This window comes from Bos taurus, chromosome 16, assembly GCF_002263795.3.
Source record: "Bos taurus isolate L1 Dominette 01449 registration number 42190680 breed Hereford chromosome 16, ARS-UCD2.0, whole genome shotgun sequence".
Taxonomy (NCBI): domain Eukaryota; kingdom Metazoa; phylum Chordata; class Mammalia; order Artiodactyla; family Bovidae; genus Bos; species Bos taurus.
Window position 1 is genome coordinate 73583920 of NC_037343.1, and position 22649 is coordinate 73606568.

At 42.4% G+C, this 22649-nt stretch overlaps 1 protein-coding gene across 3 annotated transcripts in view; it reads right to left on the bottom strand.

The window, feature by feature from the left end:
- The window catches only part of HSD11B1 (hydroxysteroid 11-beta dehydrogenase 1), a 76362-nt gene that overhangs the window by 19580 nt on the left and 34133 nt on the right, over positions 1–22649 (bottom strand).

Genomic DNA, 22649 nt, shown 5'->3' on the forward strand with positions numbered 1-22649 from the left:
ACCACACAATTGCACTCATTTCACATGCTAGCCAAGTAATGCTCAAAATTCTCCAAGCTAGGCTTCAACAGTACGTGAAAAGAGAACTCCCAGATGTTCAAGCTGGTTTTAGAAAAGGCAGAGAACCAGAAATCAAATTGCCAACATCCACTGGGTCATAGAAAAAGAGAATTCCAGAAAAACATCTACTTCTGCTTCATTGACTACGCTAAACCCTTTGACTGTGTGGATCACAACAAACTGTGGAAAATTCTTAAAGAGATAGGAATACCAGACCACCTTACCTGCCTCCTGAGAAACCTGTATGCAGGTCAAGAAGAAACAGTTAGAACTGGACATGGAACAACAGACTGGTTCCAAATTGGGAAAGGAGTACATCAGGGCTGTATATCATCACCCTACTTATTTAACTTCTATGCAGAGTACATCATGCGTATTGTCAGGCTGGATGAAGCACAAACTGGAATTAAGACTGCCGGGAGAAATAGCAATAACTTCAGATATGCAGATGACATCACCCTTCGGCAGAAAGTGAAGAGGAATTAAAGATCCTTTTGATGAAGGTGAAAGAGGAGAGTGAAAAAGCTGGCTTAAAACTCAACATTCAAAAAATGAAGAGCATGGCATCTGGTCCCATCATTTCATGCAAATAGATGGAGAAACAATGGAAACAGTGACAGACATTATTTTCTTGGGCTCCAAAATCACTGCAGATGGTGATTGCAGCCATGAAATTAAAAGACACTTGCTTCTTGGAAGAAAAGCTATGACAAACCTAGACAGCCTATTAAAAAGCAGAGGTATTACTTTTCTGACAAAGGTCCACATTGCCAAAGCTTTGGTTTTTCCATTAGTCATATATGGATGTGAGAGTTGGGCCATAAAGAAGGCTGAACACTGAAAAATTGATGCTTTTGAACTGTGGTGTTGGAGAAGACTCTTGAGAGTCCCTTGGACTGAAAGGAGATCCAACCTGTCAATCCTAAAGGATATCAACTCTGAATATTCACTGGAAGGACTGATGCTGAAATTGAAGCTCCAATAATTTGGCTACCTGATGGGAAGAACTGACTCATTGGAAAAGACCCTGATGGTGGGAAAGACTGAGGGCAGGAGGAGAAGGGGACGATAGAGGATGAGATGGTTGGATGGCATCACTGACTTGATGGACATGAGTTTGAGCAAGCTCTGGGAGGTGGTGAAGGACAGGGAAGCCTGTTGTGCTGCAGTCATGGGGTTGCAAAGAGTTGGACAGGACTGAGTGACTGAACAACAACAGCAGAGCTGACAGGTGAGGTACCCATAAATAGATAGGGCTAGTTACTCCTGGTCCTTTTGTATTAGTTTCCCAGTACTGCCATAACAAATTTACAGAAACTTGGAGGCTGAGACAACAATTTATTCTCTCATAGCTCTGGAGGTTAGCTGTCTAAAACCAAGGTATCAGCAGGGCCACATTGCCTCCAAAGGCTTTTGTGAAGAATCCTTTCTTATCTCATCAAACTTCTAATGTCTGCTCCTCATCTTTGGTGTTCCTTGGCTTGCAGATGCATCACTCCAGTCTCTGCTTCCATTTTCACAAATTTGGGTGTGTCTTTTGCTCATTTTATTAAGCCACTTTTCATTGGATTTAGACTCATCCAGATAATCTGGGATGACCTCATCTTGAGATCCTTAATTACATCTGCAAAGATCTTTTTTTCATATAAGCTGACATTCACAGGTTCCACGTGGACAATGTTTGCGGGTGGGGGGGTTACCTTTTGGCCCTTATACTCTTGTAGATGATGATAAAGATATTGACGGTGGCATTTCTTAACGTATCTGTCCAGATAGCAACAGAAATGCAGGAGGAAGGGACCATGTGAACCTATAGTCTGCATTCTTGTAGCAGTGATATTCGTCCCACTAATGGAGCTTAGTGTATCCCATTTTCTAGTCTTTTTCTACAAAATTAGTTAATTAATTAGTTTTTGGCTGTGTTAGATGTTCATTGTTATGCACAGGCTTTCTTTAGGTGGCAGCCAGTGGGGGCTGCTCTTGTAGTGCCTGTCAGCAGAGCATGGGCCGGAGAGTTCGGCTCAGTAGTTGGGATGCAGAGGCTTAGTTGCTCCGCAGTGTGTGGGACCTTCCCAGACCAAGGATTGAACCTGTGTCTCCTGCATTGGCAGGGGGATTCTTAACCACTCAACCACCAGGGAAGTCCGCACATTCTATTCTCTATTATGACTTAGGTAATGCTCAAAGTACAGAAAAGGATTCTAAATTGTTTTGCAGGAGAAAGGGAGACAGATTTTTGTTGTTGTTGTTGTTGTTGTTCCTAAAGGGAAAGAAGAAAAAGGAGAGGGATAGGGAAGGAGCCAGACGTGGCAGAAGAGTTTTGAAAAATTCATCAAATAGATGTATAGTTTCAAAAAACAGTTTAAGAGGTGAAGGAAAATACTGAATCGACATACGGACGACCAAGAGGCACGTGAAAAATGCTCAACATTGCTAATTTTTAGAGACATGCATATTAAAACTACAATGAGGTATCATTGCACACTGGTCAGAATGGCTATCACCAAAAATTTAGAAACAATTAATTCTGGAGAGGGTGTGGAGAAAAGGGAGCCCTTCTACACTCCTAGTGGGAATGTAAGTTGGTCCAACCATTATGGAGAACCGTATGAAGTTCCCTTAAAAACTGAGAACAGAATTACCATATGACCCTACAATCCCACTTCTGAGCATATATCCAGAGAAAACTAATTTGAAAAGATACTCATATCCAGTGTTCTTTGCAGCACTGTTTACAATAGCCAAGACATGGAAACACCCTAAATGTCCATAGACAGGAATGGATAAAGAAGATGTAGTATACATATACAATGGAACAGTCCTCAGTCATAAAAAGAATGAAATAATACAACTTACAGAGACATGGACAGACCTAGAGATCATCACATTAAGTGAAGTAAGCTAGGCAAAGATAAATTTCATGTAATATCGCTTATATGTGGAATCTAACAAAATAATAAAAGTGAACTAATTTACAAAGCAGAAATAGACCCGCAGACAAAGAAAACAAACTTATGGTTACCAAAAGGGAGAGAGAGGGAGGGATAAATTAGGAATTGGGGATTAACAGATACACTATTATATATAAAACAGGTAACCAACAAGGACCTACTGTATTAGACGAGGAACTATACTGGGTATTTTGTAGTAACCTGTAATGGACAAGAATCGGAAAAAGAATAGATATGTATACATAGCAGAATCACTTTGCTGTGCTCCTGAAACTAACACACATGCATACACGAAGAATACTGAATTATTAGATAAGAGTCAAGGCTGAACTGACTACTGAAAGACATTCATCTTTATTATGAAAAATTATGCACGAGGTACACTGTAACCTAATTACGTATGGGAACTGTCAGTTTTTCAGAAGGCTGCAGCTGTCACTAACATTTATTATAACCATATTTCATCTCTCAAATTTTCTGGCCTGCCATTGATCTGCCAACTTTAACCCAGTAGTTCTCAGATTTAATTCCCACAAGGACTATGTGGGGAGAATCTGCAGATCTGAGTCCACCTCCTCCTCAGATTCTTGTAGTTGGTGTTCTGGGTTGGAGGGCTGTGCTGAAGGGTTCAGTGGGAAAGAGGGTCTCTTTCCACTAATCATATCTAGGATGTTTTTCAGGGTGGTTATGGCAGAAGGAAAGGCATGGTGACATAAGCTTACTGAACCTGACCTAAGACCTCACAGGAGAAATGGAGGGGGAGGTCTTTGGAAGGAGGAGCAGTCTCTCACAATGACAGGTGGACGGGCTGTCAGTAAACTATGAGTTGTTGTATCTCTTTAAGGCTCAAACTAGTACGATCGGGGTAAATACATGTCCAAAATCTAAAGCGAATATTCAGGTGAAGAAAGATGTTGAGCTAATTAGGAAACTTCAGCTGCAGGTGGTAAATTCTGAACTCTGATTTGATGAAAGAAAATTCAGGAACAGCCAAGGTGGTGGGGGAATGGCTTGTACAAAACTAGAGATGAGAATTGGGTTAGTTACAATGAAAAGCCAACAGAGCAGGAAAAATAATAACAAGGTTTGTTATATTTTCTCCTCCGTAAAAGTATAGGCTTATAAGCACTTGTCCTAAACCCTTAGGGCCTGACGTGTTATGGAATTATTTTTGAAATTTAGAAGATGGTGCGAAGCTTACACTGTATATGGTGGTGGTGGCCGTGATGGTAGCTTAGTCACTAAGTCATGTCCGACTCTTTTGAAACCCCGTGGACTCAGCCCGCCAGCTTCCTCTGTCCATGGCGTTTCCCAGGCAAGAATACTGGAGTCGGTTGCCATTTCTTCTCCAATAATGTTTATTGGTGTATACAATATGAAAGTGAAAGTCATTCAGCCGTGTCTGACTCTTTGCAACCCCATGGACTATACAGTCCATGGAATTCTCCAGGCCGGAATACTGGAGTGGGTAGCCGTTCCCTTCTCCAGAGAACCTTCCTAACCCAGGAATCGAACCCAGGTCTTCCACATTGCTGGCAGATTCTTTACCGTCTGAGCCACAAGGGAAGCCCAAGAATACTGGAGTGGGTAGCCTATCCCTTCTTATCCCTTCAGGATAAGCCTATCCCTTATCCCGAATTGAAGCAGGGTCTCCTGCATTGCAGGCGGATTCTTTACCAGCTGAGTTACCAGGGAAGCCCGTCGACAATGTACAGTATTGTTTACTCTGTGTATGACACTTCTAGTAGAACCTGGGGAGGCATCCTGTAAGCAAACACGGAATTTCTGCACTGAGATATTTGAACGTTCACACTGAGATGAAGGCTTTAAGTGGCCTCACTTCAGTTCAAATTAAATTAATTTTATATAATTAATTATTTTTTAAAAGTTCTTCCTTTTCAGAGCCTTTCTCTTTGCCCCTCCCTGCCCTGCCGCCAGTTTTTGGGTTTTGAAACTGCAGATAAAGGATTGTAAAACAGTGGAGGCTCACTGAAGGGAAGCAGAAATGTATCAAAAAATAGAATAAAGAGGGAAAAGCCTCCCAGGTTCTCACTGTTCTAAAACAATCTGGGTGCATTTCACGAAAGTCTGTTTTTCTCTTCAAAGCACTGTTCTCACTCACTTCCTGACACCATGCCACTTAGCTGTGTGAGGAGACCCTTGCATTCGAAGTTTCAGAGAGCTAAAAAGGGCAGAGTCCCTTTTAAAAAGCACAGACTTCTATTTTTCAGAAAGGATCTTTGAGCTAAGGGGAACTGGTCAAAATGGAATAAATAATACGTAAGAGGATGTTAAAATTTGACTTTTCCTGCTCTAGTTTCAGCTGAGGTTCAAAGATTGAGAATGTAGTAAACTTCAAAGGCCTTCACCTTCTGAAGGAAGGTTCCAGGCTACCTGTGCAACTTATTTCGGATGTGGCAACATGAACAACAGCCGCCCCACCACCACCCGCCCTGCAAACCCTAAAATACAAAATCAAGTTTGCAACACGTAGACCCTTAACCATCCCGAGGGAATAAGAAGGGCCGAAGGTGAAGAGGTCAGAGAGGACAGGTATTAGGGTGAAGAAATGAACAGTGTCTCGCTGAACTTCCTAGAAGAAGGGGTTGATCCTTATAAAAGAGTTTCAGGGGCATCTCATGGAGACCTTGTCCACAGGAGTTTGGGGGGCACTCAGGGCTGGGATTTGACCCAGCCTGGGAGGCGCTGGTTACAGGCAAGGCCCCTGCAGAGCTAGTACAAACTGTCATACAAAAGGGCACTCTCCCTGTAGGGGCCTGAAATGCTGCCCAACTCTGCTCACTTCCCTATGGGCCTTGACCCAGGCCTCATCCTTTCTCCCCTGGAGTCATTTCCAGTTCCTGCCCGAAAGGACAGCAGTATGTGGTGAGTGTGTCTGCCTGCACTCCCACTGTGTTCTCAGAGTCTGAGGGAAATGACACAAGCAACTGCTGTCCAGCTCACTGGAAGAATTCAATATCCCAGCAGGGACCTCCAAAGAAAGTGCATGAACCTCCAAAAACCCACAAAAGCACCCAGTGACCGAGGCAGGTGTGGTCAGCCTCCCAGTCCAGAGAACATGAGATTTCAACATGGACCAAAGAGTCCAGAGGACACCGAGGCTGTAAGCTGGGCACCAGCCAGGGAACTCTCTATCCTGCATTGTCCCTTTGCTTTTCTAGGAACTGCCAGAGGGAGCCTGGTGAATAGGAGGAGACCGGGAGCAGGAGTTCAGGCTGAACACGTCTCTTTTCTATCCCGGATTTCCTAAGACAACAGGTTCAAGCTTGACGAAGAGGGAAACTTTTTTTCCCCCTTAAAAAAAATATTACTTATATACTTAGTCTATGCTGGGTCTTAGTCGAGGCACTCGAGACTCTTAGTTGCAGCATGTGGGGTCTAGTTCCCTGACCGGAGGCCCCCTGCATTGGGAATGCAGAGTCTCAATCTCTGGACCACCAGGCAAGTCCTGGGAGAAGCTTTGCTTAGAGTTAAATTACAAACGGGTGGATGTTTTAATTACTGAAGTGAGGCCTTTCCTGAAACTGGAAGCAGCCAAAAGATCCTTTATTATTCTAGAGTGTTGCTGTCTACCCTTGATTGTGTCCAGGTTCAGAGAAGAACTCACCCATAGAACAGGTCTGAAGGAATGAATAAATTTGTTTTCTGATTGCACCCTACGAGATCCACTTGGTCAACTATTGTTCATAAAAAATAGGCTGGAATACGAAACTAGTTACATCAAATGGATAAATAAATAAATGACTGTTCTAATATGGGCTTCCCAGGTGGTTCAGTGGTAAAGAACCTGCCTTCCAAGCTGGAGAAATGAGTTTGATCCCTGGGTGGGGAAGATCCCCTGGAGAAGGAAATGGCAACCCACTCCAGTATTCTTGCCTGGAGAATCCCATGGACAGAGGAACCTGGTGGGCTACAGTCCATGTTGCAAAAGAGTCAGACATGGCTTAGTGCCTAATGGCTCAGCTGGTAAAGAATCCGCTTGCAATGCTGGAGACCTGGGTTCAATCCCTGGGTTGGGAAGGTACCCTGGAGAAGGCGAAAGGCTACCCACTCCAGTATTCTGGCCTGGAAAATTCCATGGACTGTATAGTCCATGGGGTGGCAGAGTCAGACACGACTGAGCGACTGTCCCTTTCACTTTCAATAGAATATGAAATGATGAAAGACATCTAAGATGAGAAAACCACCACCACCACTGTTCTAATATGCACTAAGCAGTCAGCAAGTGAAGGGATTAGAAGTCTGAGTGCTTTTGCTCAGGGTTAAGTTTTGGTTTATGTAGGGAGAATGGAGCCAGCAGTTAGATTTATCTTCTGGGAAGTTTTAGACCACAAAGAAACAGAACTATGGTGACCATATTTTCTAAAGCAAAATATAGGACATGGAGTCTGACAAGTAAGGGTGCAGACTTAGTGATAAATGGGCCAGCCTGTTTGCAATTAGCTCTGTCCCAGAAACGCAGGGACTCAGCCACTGTGGAAACAGCAAGAGCCAGGGAACTGGCAGCCTAGCTGTGTGCTGGAGCTGGTTAGCTGAGCAGAAGAAGAGGTCAAAAGCAGGCCTCCGTGCTTGATTTCAGACTCTTGGTCTTCAGAACCGTGAGAAAATACATTTCTGTTGACCTCAGACCTGGCTTATGGTAATGTAGCACAGCAGGTGTAAGGAACCAATAAACTGCATTCCTCACTTGTATGGTTATTTAGGAGAATGTCCTTACTTGTAGGAAATGCATGCTGACATATTCAGGAATGATGGGATATCAGGTCAGCAACTACCTCAATTAAAATAGCAATTACTCTCAAATAATTCAGTTACGGGGCGACGGGGAAGTCGTTTGTCCTATTCTTGCAACTCCTCCATAGGTCTGAAATTATTTCAAGAGACCAAAAAAAAAAAAAAAATCCCTATCTTAGGGTTCTAGTGACCTGGAAGAAGTGATAGTGTATTTTGTGGGGCTTTTTATGGGTTCCTCAGAGGTCCCCGAGACTCCCTTGGCATAAGCAATGATTCCTCTAGCTCACTTCCCTAAGCGCCCTCCTCGTTCCAGGGCTCCAGTCAGTCCAGCCTTCCTGACCCAGTCCATCCACCATCTCTGAGCAGGTGGCCCAGGCCAGTCCCCCTCACCCCTCCCAGGTCTCTGGGAAGCCTGCTATGTGTAGATATATTTGATCCAACGATGCTCGCAGCTTCACTCTCAAGTGAAAACAGTTTCAGTCCTGCCTCTTGCCTTTAGACTTGCAAGTATGAGTCAAATACCAATCCCCAAACTCCAGGGACACTTGTAAAGGTCTCCAAATAATCCTCTTGAAGCCCCTCTCATGTGACATAAAGTGAAGGCGATGCAAATGCCTACCCTGAAACCTTCGTGGATGAACCTGACCCTGGTGGATGAACACGTGTGTACTTAGTCGCTCAGTCATGTCTGACTCTTCCCAACCCCATGGACTGTAGCCTGCCAGGCTCCTCTGTCTATGGGGATTCTCCAGGACAGAATACTGGAGTGGGTAGCCATTCCCTTCTGCAGCAGATCGTTCTGATCGATCCCTGACCCAGGGATCAAACCTGGGTCTCCCGCATTGCAGGAAGACTCTTTATGGTCTGAGCCACCAGGGAAGCCCATGAATACTGCAGTGGGTAGCCTATCCCTCTTACCGGGGGATCTTCCCGACCCAGGAACCAAACTGGGTCTCCTGCATTGCAGGCAGATTCTTTACCAGCTGAGTTACTAGGGAAGCCCTGGATGAACACACAGGACACTGACAAGTCTCTCTAAGCACAACTATTTAGGCCGCATGTGGGAGATTTGGTGATGTTGGTGGAATTGGTTTGGGTCCACCCTTCAACTGTGGGGATTCTTAGAATCTCTTTTTTTATTCTTGTCGTGGGAGAAGTGCTGAGTCTCTAAGGCAATCGGAGGAGCCACGTTTCCCAGGCCCTCCTGTACCTGCACAGAAATGCTCTTGCCAAAGTCACCTTGTGAAATTAAGCAACAGGCTTTATCTTATCTCCAAAGGATTTTTGGGCTGATTCAACACCATGCACTGCCTCGTCTTCAGCCAAAACCCTCCCCTGGGTTTCCTCCAGCTACTCTGACTGCCCCTTTCACTTCTCTCTTATTGGTTTCAGCCAGTCCTTCCAATGAATATTCAGGACTGATCTCCTTTAAGATGGACTGGTTGGATCTCCTTGCAGTCCAAGGGACTCTCACTAGTCTTCTCCAACACCATAGTTCAAAAGCATCAGTTCTTTGGTGCTCAGCTTTCTTTATAGTCCAACTCTTACATCCATACATGACTACTGGAAAAACCACAGCTTTGACTAGATGGACCTTTGTTGACAAAGTAATATCTCTGCTTTTTAATATGCTGTCTACGTTGGTCATAGCTTTTCTTCCAAGGACCAAGCATCTTTTAATTTCATGGCTACTCCATTTCATCTAAGGGATTCTTGCCCAGAGTAGTAGATATAACGGTCATCTGAGTTAAATTCACCCATTCCAGTCCATTTTAGTTCACTGATTCCTAAAATGTTGATGTTCACTCTTGCCAGTTCATTGGAAGAAAAGTTATGACCAATCTAGAAGCATATTAAAAAGCAGAGACATTACTTTGTCAACAAAGGTCCATCTAGTCAAATCTATGATTTTTCCAGTAGTCATGTATGGATGTGAGAGTTGGACTGTGAAGAAAGCTGAGCACCGAAGAATTGATGCTTTTAAACTGTGGTGTTGGAGAAGACTCGTGAGAGTCCCTTGGACTGCAAGGAGATCCAACCAGTCCATCCTAAAGGAAATCAGTCCTGATATTCATTGGAAAGACTGACGCTGAAGCTGAAACTCCAACACTTTGGCCACCTGATGGAAGAACTGACTCACTGGAAAAGATCCTGATGCTGGGAAAGATTGAAGGTGGGAGGAGAAGGGGACGACAGAGGATGAGATGGTTGGAAGGCATCACCAACTCAATGCATATGAGTTTGAGTAAACTCCAATAGTTGGTGACGGACAGGGAAGCCTGGCGTGCTGCAGTCCATGGGGTTGTAAAGAGTTGGACACGACTGAGCGACTGAACTGAAACTGAAAACTGTCACTGGGTTTAGGCCCCACCCAGGTAATCTTGGATGATATACTGAAAGATGCGTAACTTAATCACAACTGAAAAGGCCTTTTTTTTTTTTTTCCAAATAAGGTCACCTACACAGGTTCAAGGAGTTGGATGTAGATGTGTGTTCTGAGGGCCACTATTCAACCTCCTCCATCAACACTGATTTATCCCTTCGTCTAATCCACAGGTGCCATTCAAGTTTGTCCCAGTGACATTCTTTACAGCAGAGGATTCAGTCAGGGATCATATTTTGCATTTTAGTTGTTATAACTCTTTAGCTTTCTTTAGGCTGCAGAATTCTCTTAGTTTTCCTTGACTTTCGTGACTTTGACATTATCAAAGAGTACTGCCAGTCATTTTGTACCAGAGCTGGCTTATCCTGGATGATGAGTGCTGGTTGTGCAATGATCATGAATTTTGCAAGCAGGTTGACCTCCTGTTGATATGACTATCAAGAGATTATTTATACCATGGAAATGCTACAAATCAGAGTTCTTAATGTTCCCTTTCTAGAGAGCTAGTTGGTAACCGTTTACCAGCACACTGCTGATGAATGTTCCTTAGTTTGGATTTCTGTTTCCTTATGATTTGATTCAGGCATCTATTTTTGACAGGATCATTACCAATTAGCTTCTCCCCTTCACACTGTATCCCGTCAGATGATGCATGATTTCAGTTTATCCCAGAGCCTGGGATATTAAGTAACTTTGATCATTTGGTTCAGGTGGTGTCTGTCAGGTCTCTCCACTATAACATTACTCATTTCATACCCCACCCCCCGTAATCAATAAATATTTTGTAGGATCATACTTTTTGTTTCATTTTTCACTTTCTCATTTTTTCAAATGACCTTAACCATTTTAAAGCCTACAGTTCAGTGGTACTAAGTATTAATGCATTCATGGTTGCTGTGCAACAATCACCGTCTTTTATCTCCAGAACATTTGCATCTTGCAAACCTGAAACTCTGTACCTATAAACACTAACTCCCTCTTCCCCCTCCTCTGATTTTCTGGCAGCCACCATTTTACTTTTCTATGCGATCCTGACTACTCTCCATACCGCCTATAAATTTGATTATGCAGTATTTGTCTTTTTGTGACTGACTATCTTCACTTAGAATAATGTTCTCAAGGTTTATTCATGTTGTAGCACATATCAAAATTTCCTTTCTTTTTAAGACTGAATTGTATGTATGTCATAACTCCATAATTCAGTTTGCTTATCTGTTATCTGTCCATGGACATTTGGATGGCTTCCGTGTTTTAGCTATTGTGAATAATGGTTCCATGAGAGTACAGATATCCCTTCAAGACTCTGCTTTCTGAAAATATTGAATCACTGTGTTGTACACCTGAAACTAATATCACATTGTAAGTCAACTATACTTCAATTTGAAAAAGGAAGGAAAGAAAAGAAAGACTCTACTTTCGGTTCTTCTGAGTATATAGCCAGGAGTGGAATTTCTGCATCATGCAGTAATGCTGTTTTTAATTTTTGAAGGAACCTCCATCTATTTTCCACAGTAGCTGTACCATGCTACGTTCTAACCAACAGTGCACAAGAGTTCTGATTTCTTCACATCCTGTCAACAGTTGTTATTTTTTGTTTCTGTTTTTGATTTTGGCCATCTTAACAGTTGTGAGGTGACATATTATGGTTTCAATTTGAATTTCTCTGGTAATTAGTGATGTTAAGCATTTATTATGCAACTCTTGGCTATTTGTATGTCTTCTCTGGGGAAGTGTCTATTAAAGTCCTTGCCCATCAGGACTTTAATAGACACTTCCCCGGAGAAGAATAGAATCAGGCTGTTTTGTTGTTGTTGTTGAGTAGGGTAGTACTTTGAGACTACATAAATACTGTATTTCTTATTAAATTTTACCCACTAGGTTTAGCATTGATTGATACTTCTTGGATAAATGACTACTGTGATGGTTGCCAAATGGTTGCCTAATTTCATTATTCCTTCTGTATTTATCACTTGGCTTTTTATTGTATGGGAAAACCTTATTCTCTCCCTGCTTATTTACTCATGTATTTATTTATATCATTATGAATTCTTATTGTCTGTAATAGCTTATAATCTGTTTTTATCATTATTATTATTTGAAAGTCCCAATGGTCCTAGATTTGTTTCACGGGAGCCCTTGAAAAGTTTCTATGTTCTAATAACATGTCATTATTCTTTGAGCAGTTTTTTCTTTATAGGCACAACACCATTTCTCTGAGAAGTCTTGGTTTCTTTTAGTACAGAATGATATTTAGAAACTAAGATCTGGGTGCTAAGTGTGCTCCCAAGGCCTCTCAGATGCCAGAGCTGGAGAATATATGCACACACATATAGACACATGTATCTCTATTTCTGTATCTATCTATGTAGGTTAAAAGTTATTGATTCATACCAACACCTCCAATTCCAATTGAACATCACATAATTCATTCTAATTTTCTTCCTTTTCATATTTATAACTCCAGAAATGAGAACCTAGCTTTTGTTATCCTCAACATACACCACTTATTTGATTAAGGTGGTTAATCTGCGGTTGCTTCTGTGCCCTTTACATGGATGTCCTTTCCAGTACACCTGGGCTCTGACATCCCATGCCAGGACACAAGGATGACCTCTGCAGTCTACGTTGGGCTGCCCCATTACAGCCCCCTTGCACATACCTTCTCTGCCTCTCTCAGTTCTGAAGCCCCATGCCAGGTGCCGTACGGACACCCTCTGCTGCCCACTTGAGGTCTGAAACTTTACACCAGACCACCACTGCTGCCCCTGTGTGGACACCCTCCTTATCTCAGTCTCAGTATCTCAAGTTAGGCAACCACTGCTTCTCAACAGAAGCAGTATTTAAGGAAAATCATGCAAAGGCTAACTTCCTAGGTTGCGCAGTTATAAAGAATCCACCTGCCAATGCAGGAGACACAAGAGACATGAATTTAATTCCTGGGTTGGGAAGATCCTTTGAAGTAGGAAATGGCAACCTGCTCCAGTATTCTTGCCTGGAAAATTCCATGGGCAGAGGAGCCTCATGGGCTACAGTTTATGTGGTTGCAGAGAGCTGGACACTGCTGAGCACACATGCTGCACGCACACCCAAAGGCTGTTAAGGAACTCAGGCACGTCTACAGCATTGCCTGCCTCGCTTCTAGTCCAGCTCTGTCTTCCCTCAGCATCGCCTCACTGTGACCTGAGTCAGTGACTATACGTCTCTAGGCTGGTCATCGTAAATGATTTGGGGGCTTGACTTATACAATTCAGCTGACCAGTTAGATACCTCTTCTCTGGAGGGAGTTTAGAGTTGGAAAATGGAGAGAGCAAGAGAATAGGCAATGGGGCTGAAGTCAAGGGTACGCTAAGGGCTGAGAAAGGACTGTGACGGCCAGATTGACTCTGTCCCAAGTGAAGCAGAGCTTAACAGGGAGAGCGGGAGGAGGAGCAGACATATCGAGGGAAGCAGGAAGGGCCTAGCCATGCTAGCTCTGGGAGAGCCTAGCCACAGTTCCCTCGAGGCCAGCTGGGAAGGACTGAGACTGATGTTGCCCAATGTGGGCGAGTGATTTGGTGCCTCTTCAAAATAATATTCTTTAAATATCATTCATTACATTTAATTATTTAGTGCGTGCTGGAAAAGTCTAGCTTTCTAATGCTAGAAATAAAGGATTTATGATATGCACTTATTACATGGAAGTTCCTGAACAAGACAAGTTCATGGGAAAATGTTAAATGATTTAAAACTCATATAATACACTCAGCTCAGTCATATGTTAATTTGGAACCTGACTTCAGGCACATGGCCATTGGCTGTTTTCAGGTAGGTGTTGGTAGTTTTCCTTATAGGTGTATAGACAGGTTGAAAAAAAATTCTACAAAAAGTGTTTTGTTTATATATCTATGATTGGATTGATGATTATTCCTTGATAGATTCTTAGCATTGTATTTGTTGGGTGAATTTGGGACTCACCAGAACACTGCAGGCTCCCCCCTACCCCAGATACAAAATCCCCTCTATGTCTCCCACCTCTTGTTTTTAGAAAAGTTGAAGTCTCCCAGGATTCCAAGAGTTACGAAAGAGCAGGCTAGAGCAGTTAATGATTAGGAGAGTACAGTCCTAATAGTCTCGGTGTCTGATGCATATTCCTGAGCTGTGTTTCAGATGCTATAACAGCCACAAGGGGACATGACATAAGCTGTTCCATCGTGAGCAGCACTGACTCTGTGACTAATACAATTCTAAGAACTGGCCTCAAGAGAATAACATTAGTACTCATAATGATCTCTATCTTTCTGGGCATCAAAATAATTATAGCTTGCTCTGACCGTATTCACGAAAGCAGACGTTTAAAACTGTCAGCAAAGAGATGCTACAGACCCATGATGGCATCTTGAACTCAGAAAATATGGAGTCCTTTGTCAGCATAAAGAAATTAGAGAAGACAGACCTTCGCTCCTAAACCCGTAGAAATGGAATGATGTTTGACAGTGAGGAATTGAAACAGCTCTTTTGCGCCTTTCCTGTTTGCCCATTTCTGTTCCCCTCTAGCCTCAAAAGAACCTAACTATAGGAATGAGGTCACTAGGCAATTTAAACTAACTTCTGAGTTATGCTATCCTGAATGCATACCATGCCTGCCTAACTTGTATATTTTTTCCCCTAGATTAAAAGAAGTAAGAATGAAGAATTATATATTTGAAGAGTAACTACCTAGCTTTTTACCCTCATTAGTCCCCTCAGTTATCCTGCAGGCAGATTATGGGGACCAGATAATCTCTGAAAGAGAGTCAGCCAGTCTGCATACAATGGAGAAGGATGCAGAACTCAGCCTCCTGCCTTGATAATTCACTCAGATTCTTTCCCTCCTTTTCCCTTTAAAAACTGTCATGGCTGAGCAGAATCTCTGGAGTTGGTCTTAGGACATGGGTCCACTTTCTCCCAAGATTGTTGGCTCTTCTGATGGAAGTAACTTTCCTTTCTACTGACACTTGCCTCTTTTGAGCCAAAATTATTGGCTTTTGAGCAGCAAGCTAGCCGAACCAGAGCTCATTAACAAAATGATGGGAAAATTCAAGGCTACATACTGACTATAGAATGTTCATATTCTACATATGGAAGACACATTGCCAAATTGCTTTAGGTACAATGGAAACTGAAGGACAAGACTTTTAAAGATCAATAGTGAAAACCAGTAAGAGTGCCCATCTCATACCCACTTTGTAGAGTTAAATATAGTCTGCAACAGTGTTGTAGGCAAGCAAAAAACCAACTAAACAAGAAAGACACCCCCGCCTCTTCACGGTATTCCGTGTTTCAGTAGTCTCAGTCACCTGAGTTTATTTGTTTACTTGTGAGATTGAGCACAATCTCTGTCCTCCTAAAGTTCGCCATCCCGAGAGGTGAAACATTTCGCTTTTGCTTGTTGTACAGAATCCTCTCCCTTACTTTTCTTTAAAAGAAATTATTCTAACAAAATTCATACCCAGCTTGTTGTACAATAAGCAGCTCCAAAGTGAATAAAATGAAAAGTGAAAGCCCGTTTCTTTAAACACAGGTCAGCTCACACTACATATACCGTTCCGTGAACATATAGTTCTTATAGTCAATACTCATACAAATTTACATGGCATTTCACTTCCACTTAGGAACCTGCCCCTGGTGGTGGGTATTCAGGTTTCTTTTGGTGTTTCTATGACCATGAAGAATGCAGTGAGGGTTGCTTGCACCGGGATGTGGGCTTCAGGTCATAGGTGCCTGGCCTTCCTCTCCTGCTTATGGCTGCAGCCCCAGCATCTGCAGCTATGCCTGGATCAGCGTGGACCCACCATTCATGTTTTTTGATAACTGAATCGACACACTTGGGAAGCATTTATGCAAATTTACCTGTAGCATAAATTTCTCAGGTGTAGCGTTAATCTCTCTCTCCCCAGCCATTCCTCATTTTGAAGTACCTTTGAGTAGATGTCTTCTTTTTAAAATCAAAGCTTTTTTCAAGAAGAAACCTCCCTGGGTCAAGCTCAACCATCTAAAGCTATCTTATGTCAGCAGGTCAAATTCACTTTTCACTTTATAACTTTAAATTCAGCTGTTTCAGTGATATACCTTTGTCAGACTTTGCAGCATGAAGCTGCATGCAACATTGATTCACTGTATTTACTGTTAGAAAAGTTTTGTTAATATCTTAATAGGCAATGACATGGAAAAACAGCTCACAGAATAGAAAATATAGATGACCTATAAACACACGAACATGAAATTCACTCATTAATTACCTGACTTTTATGAAATATCCACCACAGGCCAGGTGCTATTGTAGGAAATAAGTAAATAAGTATAACCAAAAATAGAAGGCAATGGCACCCCACTCCAGTACTATTGCCTGGAAAATCCCATGGATGGAGGAGCCTGGTGGGCTGCAGTCCATGGGGTCGCACAGAGTTGGACACGAGTGAAGCGACTTAGCAGCACTAGCAGCAGCAGCAGCTCTTAAGGGGACAGGGACCTCACATTCCATTCCATAAGTAAACAAAGAAATTCAAACTGTAACCACTGAATGCCTTGTTCCTTTACTTACAGAACTGTCAATTGCTGAAAACTTGGTTAACTCTCCAAAGCAGGTGTGAGATGAACACTCATATATACTCAAGGTGGGAATGGAACATGATGTTCATATTCTTTTAAATGGGTTTTTATTTTTGTGTATTTAAAAAGTCAGGTCTTTTATTTTTCACTTTTATATAAAGCAATTTGGAAATACATACCAATAGCCTTAGAATCATCAGTTCCATCATTTCACCCAGTAAATCTAGTACTAAAAATTTATCAAGGAAATACTCATCAACCAAGTCACAGATTTATGTATAAGATTCTTGTTTTAGGGTTTTAAAAATACATTGAGAGTAACTACATCCAAGTCCTCCTAAAACAGAGTTCCCCTGCTGAGCTTATGATTAACCTTTCTATTCAAAACTTTATTCCCTTTCTTGTCCCACCTTAGTTTCCCTCAGGATTGAGGTGTATCAAAGAAAAGGGGGGATTGAAACCAAGTAGGACCCTGTGGGGGCATTCCTGGGTTCTATGGGCCTTCCATGTCCTCTATTTCTTATCTGTAGAAAAAAAGGCTTTTGTCTCTTAGGCCTTCTCCAAGTTTCAAAGAACAAGTAGCTAATGATTAGGACAAGAGTCACAGGACTCCTATATCCTCCTAAAGGGATATAAGTTATAATCTGATGCTTATCTTTGATTTGTTCTGCAGAAACTGTGCCCGCCCCCCCACCCCACTCAGTAGAGGATGATGAGTACATGCTGATTACAAGCACATAGACCCAGACTCTTGAAACTAGAAGGCTGATGATTGAGATCCCAGAAACATCACCCTGTTACCTCACCATCAGCCAGTCAGAAGAAGGTCCTCAAGCTAATCCTATGACAGTTTCCACAGCACTGTCTTAAAAAACCCTTGTTTAAAAGTCAGTGAAGAGTTTGAGTCTTTTGAGCATGGGCTGCACGTTCTCCTTGCTTGGTGCCCTGCAATAAACGCTGTACATTCCTTCACCATAACCTGGTGTCCGTAGATTGGCTTTGCTGTGAAACAGTGAGCAGACCTGAGTTTGTTGTTGTTGTTGTTCAGTCACTCAGTCATGTCTGACTCTTTGTGACCCCGTGGACTGCAGCACGCCAGGCTTCCCTTCCTTCACCGTCTCCTGGAACTTGCTCAGATTCACGTCCATTGAATTGGTGTGGCCATCCAGCCATCTTGTCCTCTGTCATCCCCTTCTCCTGCCTTCAATCTCTCCCAACATCAGGGTCTTTTCCAATGAGTCAGCTCTTTGCATCAGGTGGCCAAAGTATTGGAGCTTCAGCTTCAGCATCAGTCCTTCCAATGAATATTCAGGGTTGATTTCCTTTTGGATTGACTGGTTTGATCTTCTACCTGAGTTTGGTTCCATAAGAATAATTGTTCTGTATTTATATGTATCTAGAAGTAAATTCTTCAAAATATTGGCACGATTATGGAGGAGTTTTATTCTCAGCTTTGTGCTTCTCTTCATTTTTCCCAATTTTCATACTCTGTGTGTGTGTGTATGTGAAGCTTTTATAATCACAGAAATATTTTTAAAAAGTGTTAGGGCCATTATTAGTTCCATTATTTTGTGCCTTTAATTTATAATCTTTTATGAGAGGTGTATTTCAGAATTTGCTTCCTATGATGCTTCCTTCTTTTGAATATAATCTTGTCTATCATTGATTCTGTTTTATTCCTTTTTTTGTCAAGAAACTCAAGAGTCAATTTAGAAACTTAAGCACAGCATCTATGTTGAGTCTAATTTTGGCATTTTTATATTCTTCTCTTAAAACCTCGTTTTTTACTTGGGTATTTCCAAATAAAGGGTATTTGTTATAAGCCTTTTCAAACTCTTTGGTGAGTGGACATAAAGGCATGGATGATGGTAGAACTCTGCTATTTTCGTCAGGAACAGTACTTGAATGAAAATAATGGTCTAGCAGGATTAAGGAGCCATGACTACTTAAGTTTTTCCAACCCACCCCTTTCAAGGGAGTAATGGTCACATGAATAGCATTATTTTTTCAACCTGCACTAATAGCATTGTTTTCAACCTTCACTAAATTGTCGCGGTCACAGCAGGGAGTCTTCTCCCCCACTTTAAAGTCTCCCCTCACCGCTCTAGGGCAGCAGATGCGACACTGAACTCCAATTCCAGTGTGCCAAGTTGTTTGAGTCCTCCGGATTCCATCTGAGCACAGTCTCTTGAATTTAGGCAACAATGACTCCTGCAGTTTTTATGTGCAGGTGGTTGGTTCTTCCTCTGAACTCCTTTCGGTCTTCTCCCAGGCCCTACAGAGGACAAATCTATACACACACACACACACACACACACACGCCTCACCTTCCTGGTGTTTCTCCCCACGCCCCTCGACACTGTTCAAACCTGCAGCATTCCCCTCATCACGTAAATACCTACATCTATATGTAGAAATACTTCCACTCACCTTGGCAATTGTGCACCCTGAAAATTATTTCTGAGGAAATCAGGTTTAAGAGTAAAGATTCATCTTAGAAAAATTAAGACAATTGGGTGAGGGATAAATTACCTCATTTTACTGTATTTGCTAGGCTTATTTGCATCCTAGGCAATGGCACCCCACTCCAATACTCTTGCCTGGCAAATCCCATGGATGGAGGAGCCTGGTGGGCTGCAGTCCATGGGGTCGCTGAGTCAGACACGACCGAGCGACTTCACTTTCACTTTTCACATTCATGCATTGGAGAAGGCAATGGCAACCCACTCCAGTGTTCTTGCCTGGAGAACCCCAGGGACAGGAGAGCCTGGTGGGGTTGCACAGAGTCGGACACAACTGAAGCGACTTAGCAGCAGCAGCAGTTTGCATCCTAGATCTTGGTTGCCACCCTCCCTGCTTCCCTTCAAGTCATATCCATACATTAAAAATGAGCCTATATTTCAGGAACAAATGAATGTCAGAGCTGAAGGCTCTGAGATTAACAGCTCTAAACTCTTCCGCTTGTCTGTATGCAAAGCGGAATTTTGCGTAATCCAAATCCTGTTAGCTGATCAGTTGAGAAACCTGTTTCTTTTTCTTCTTTGTAATGTAGAATTCTTGAAATAGGTTTAGACCACACAGCCAGTCCACAACCAACAAGTGGGTTAAAGTCCAACAAATAACTTCATGCACTGGTTTGAGTTTTCCCAGGAAAGCATTGTCTTACAGGCTATTTGCCTCTGGCTAGTCAGCTATAATGTGATTGAAATACTACACGTATGTATAAAAAATAGTAGGAAACAATGCTGGGAATGAGTAAACAGGGAAAGGAATACACTTGAATAATTCTTATAAAATATATAGGAAGCTGATCTTTTTAAAAGATTTACTTGGAGAATAATGAATAGGTAACTGGAGACATTTTATGGAGCTTCCAAAGAGAGATATGAGAACTCAGGGGTTACTGACAAGGTTCTTTGACTCCTTTTGGTGTGTTTTTCATTTCGAATATTTGAAGAAGCCCCGTGTTTTATTTCGTCTAGTTTCATTTCAGAATAGGCCTTAGATTTTTCTTGCTACGGAAGAATCACGACCCCTACCCTTATACTGGCCCAATGCAGTTAACATTTGTACTCTAATTATTGCTAATATTTGTATCACCAATGAAGCTGAAAAAGAGAGAGGAAGTAGGGTTTCTAAAGGTAACTTAGCAAAATGAAGTAGGTAAGAATAAAGAGGAAACATTGAAAGGAATCTGGTGAAGACTGAAAAGTCTTTACAGGAGATAATGTTAAATGGATCCTCAGGGGAAAGCCAGGGTGGCGGGGGCGGTGGTTTGTCCATGATTCCCTTGATGGGGCATAAAGGAGGGGCAGAGAAGCAGTATCAGATGCTGGGTGCCAACTGTCGTGTGTGTAGGTGACATAGTTATGGGGTTCACAGAATCAGGGGATTCAGAAATGGAATGACTTTTACTTTTCTAAAATTGAACCTAAGATAACTTTTTTGACTCATGGCCGATAAGCTTTCTTCAGATGTTTTCAAATGTTCTCTGCCTAATTCAGTGATTTCCGCCCCCCCCCCCCCCCCAGTCATATTGGAGTATTAATCTTCCTGTCTCAGTTTGTTTCACAAATACCATGCAGGTATTTTCTTTCCATTCTTTATCCTACCCCACTGTCCCCTGTTTCACTGCCTGATCTTTTTGACTTCATGATGGATCTTGGATGTGACAGAGATTGGGTCCAGAATGTGTGTGTATGGTGTGAGGTACATGTGTGGGGTGTCCTAGAGGGAACACCACCTCTAGTCTTATACGCATGGGTGATGTAGGGGAGACTGTTGTTTGTCAACATCAGTGTCTTTTATAGAAATAGAACCCCTGATTTTCAGCTGGACACAAGTCCATCCTGAATAAAGACCATAACTACAATTAGCTGTAGCAGAAGTGTGTGACATTCAAGTTCTTCTTCCTTGAAAGTGTTCTTCTTTCTTCATTTTCTCTAGCTAGAATTCTGACATGATAATGAGCCATTTTGGACATACAGGTGAGGATAATAATGCCCAGATATGCTGGTTTTGGGATAGAAAGTTCCCAGATGATTCCACAGATAGAACTTCTGTTGCAGCTCTAAACTCTTCCCCAGGCTGTTCCATGTTAGAAAAATAAATTTAGATATGTTTAAGCCATTGTAAATTTGGGTTTTTGTGACACTAGTTCAACATATACCCAAACTAGCACGTGGTGAAAAGAGGGAGACTAAGCAGTGTAACTAGATATTACACACACATAGAGACTTGAGCAGTAGGTGCCAGAAATGGTGTTGAGTGGTAGATGGATGTGGACAGTAAGGACCTTCCCAGAGGCGACAGTACTGTCTCTGATGATGCAAAAGAAGTAGCCAATGTTTTAGAGAACGTATTAAAAGTGTAGGATTTCTATGTAATGCAATACATGGAAATGCACTGGGGAGAAAAACAATTGCTGATTACTGCAATTCAATAAACCACTTAATGCAGTCCCTGGAAAGAATTATTAAAAAGCCATCCCAATGCTCTTTGGCTGACCTTAGGTTTAATCTGAGGTTTTGCGTCCCCCTGTTTGTGGGATTCAGATTTTAAGGAGGAAGGATTAAGGAACACATTTGCTGACTGTCTGAAAGAACAACAAAACTTCAATTAAAAAAAAAAAGAATATAGTCTAGAGCAGGGAAATTCTTCAATTAGGGTGCGAAAGGAAAGTGCTTGTACTTTGCAGATTCAGACATTCTTCAAAACAAACAGGCTGGATTTTTGGCTATACAAACAACAGACACGAAGGACAGCAGTCCAGCTAGGTTTCTACCTCCCAGAGTCCACAGAGACCACGAGGCGACATTTAGTCATCGGAGAAGACATGCAGAAACAGAGGTTATCAGAATTTCATCATGTCCCCAGCCTGCTGCGCTAATTCTGTTCCTTCTGAGACTATTTCAGCCACATCTTACACAGAGTTAAACTCACCAGATAAAGCACACCCTATGTCCAGAGTGGCTGTATCAATCAACCGAGATCATAAAAGCCACCTACACCATGACCGACCCGCGGGTTTTGGCCGATGCCCGAGGAGGGGTTGGGGATGTGCCCAGCACCCTCTCACTCAGTATGCATCCAGATGCTCTCCCTTCCTTTCAGCGCAGAGAGAGGCTGTGTCTGGGGAGGGGTGGGGGAGTCTGTGTTGTCCAGGAAGCACAGGGATGCATATCAATCACTCTGTTTGGCGGGTAGCACAGACACACTGCCCTTTTATCCTATCACTATGCAGGCCTTTCCCGTCCGTCCGTGAAGTAGGACTCTTTACAATATAGATGGTGTTCTGAGTCACAATAATAACGTGCATTTGTGAACTACTCAAGAAATTATAGAGCTTCTAGGTGATTCGTTTTCACATTGCCAGGAGCCACATGCAGATGGCCAATTCCGATCCTGGTGTTTGCGTCTTCTAGCCACGTCCC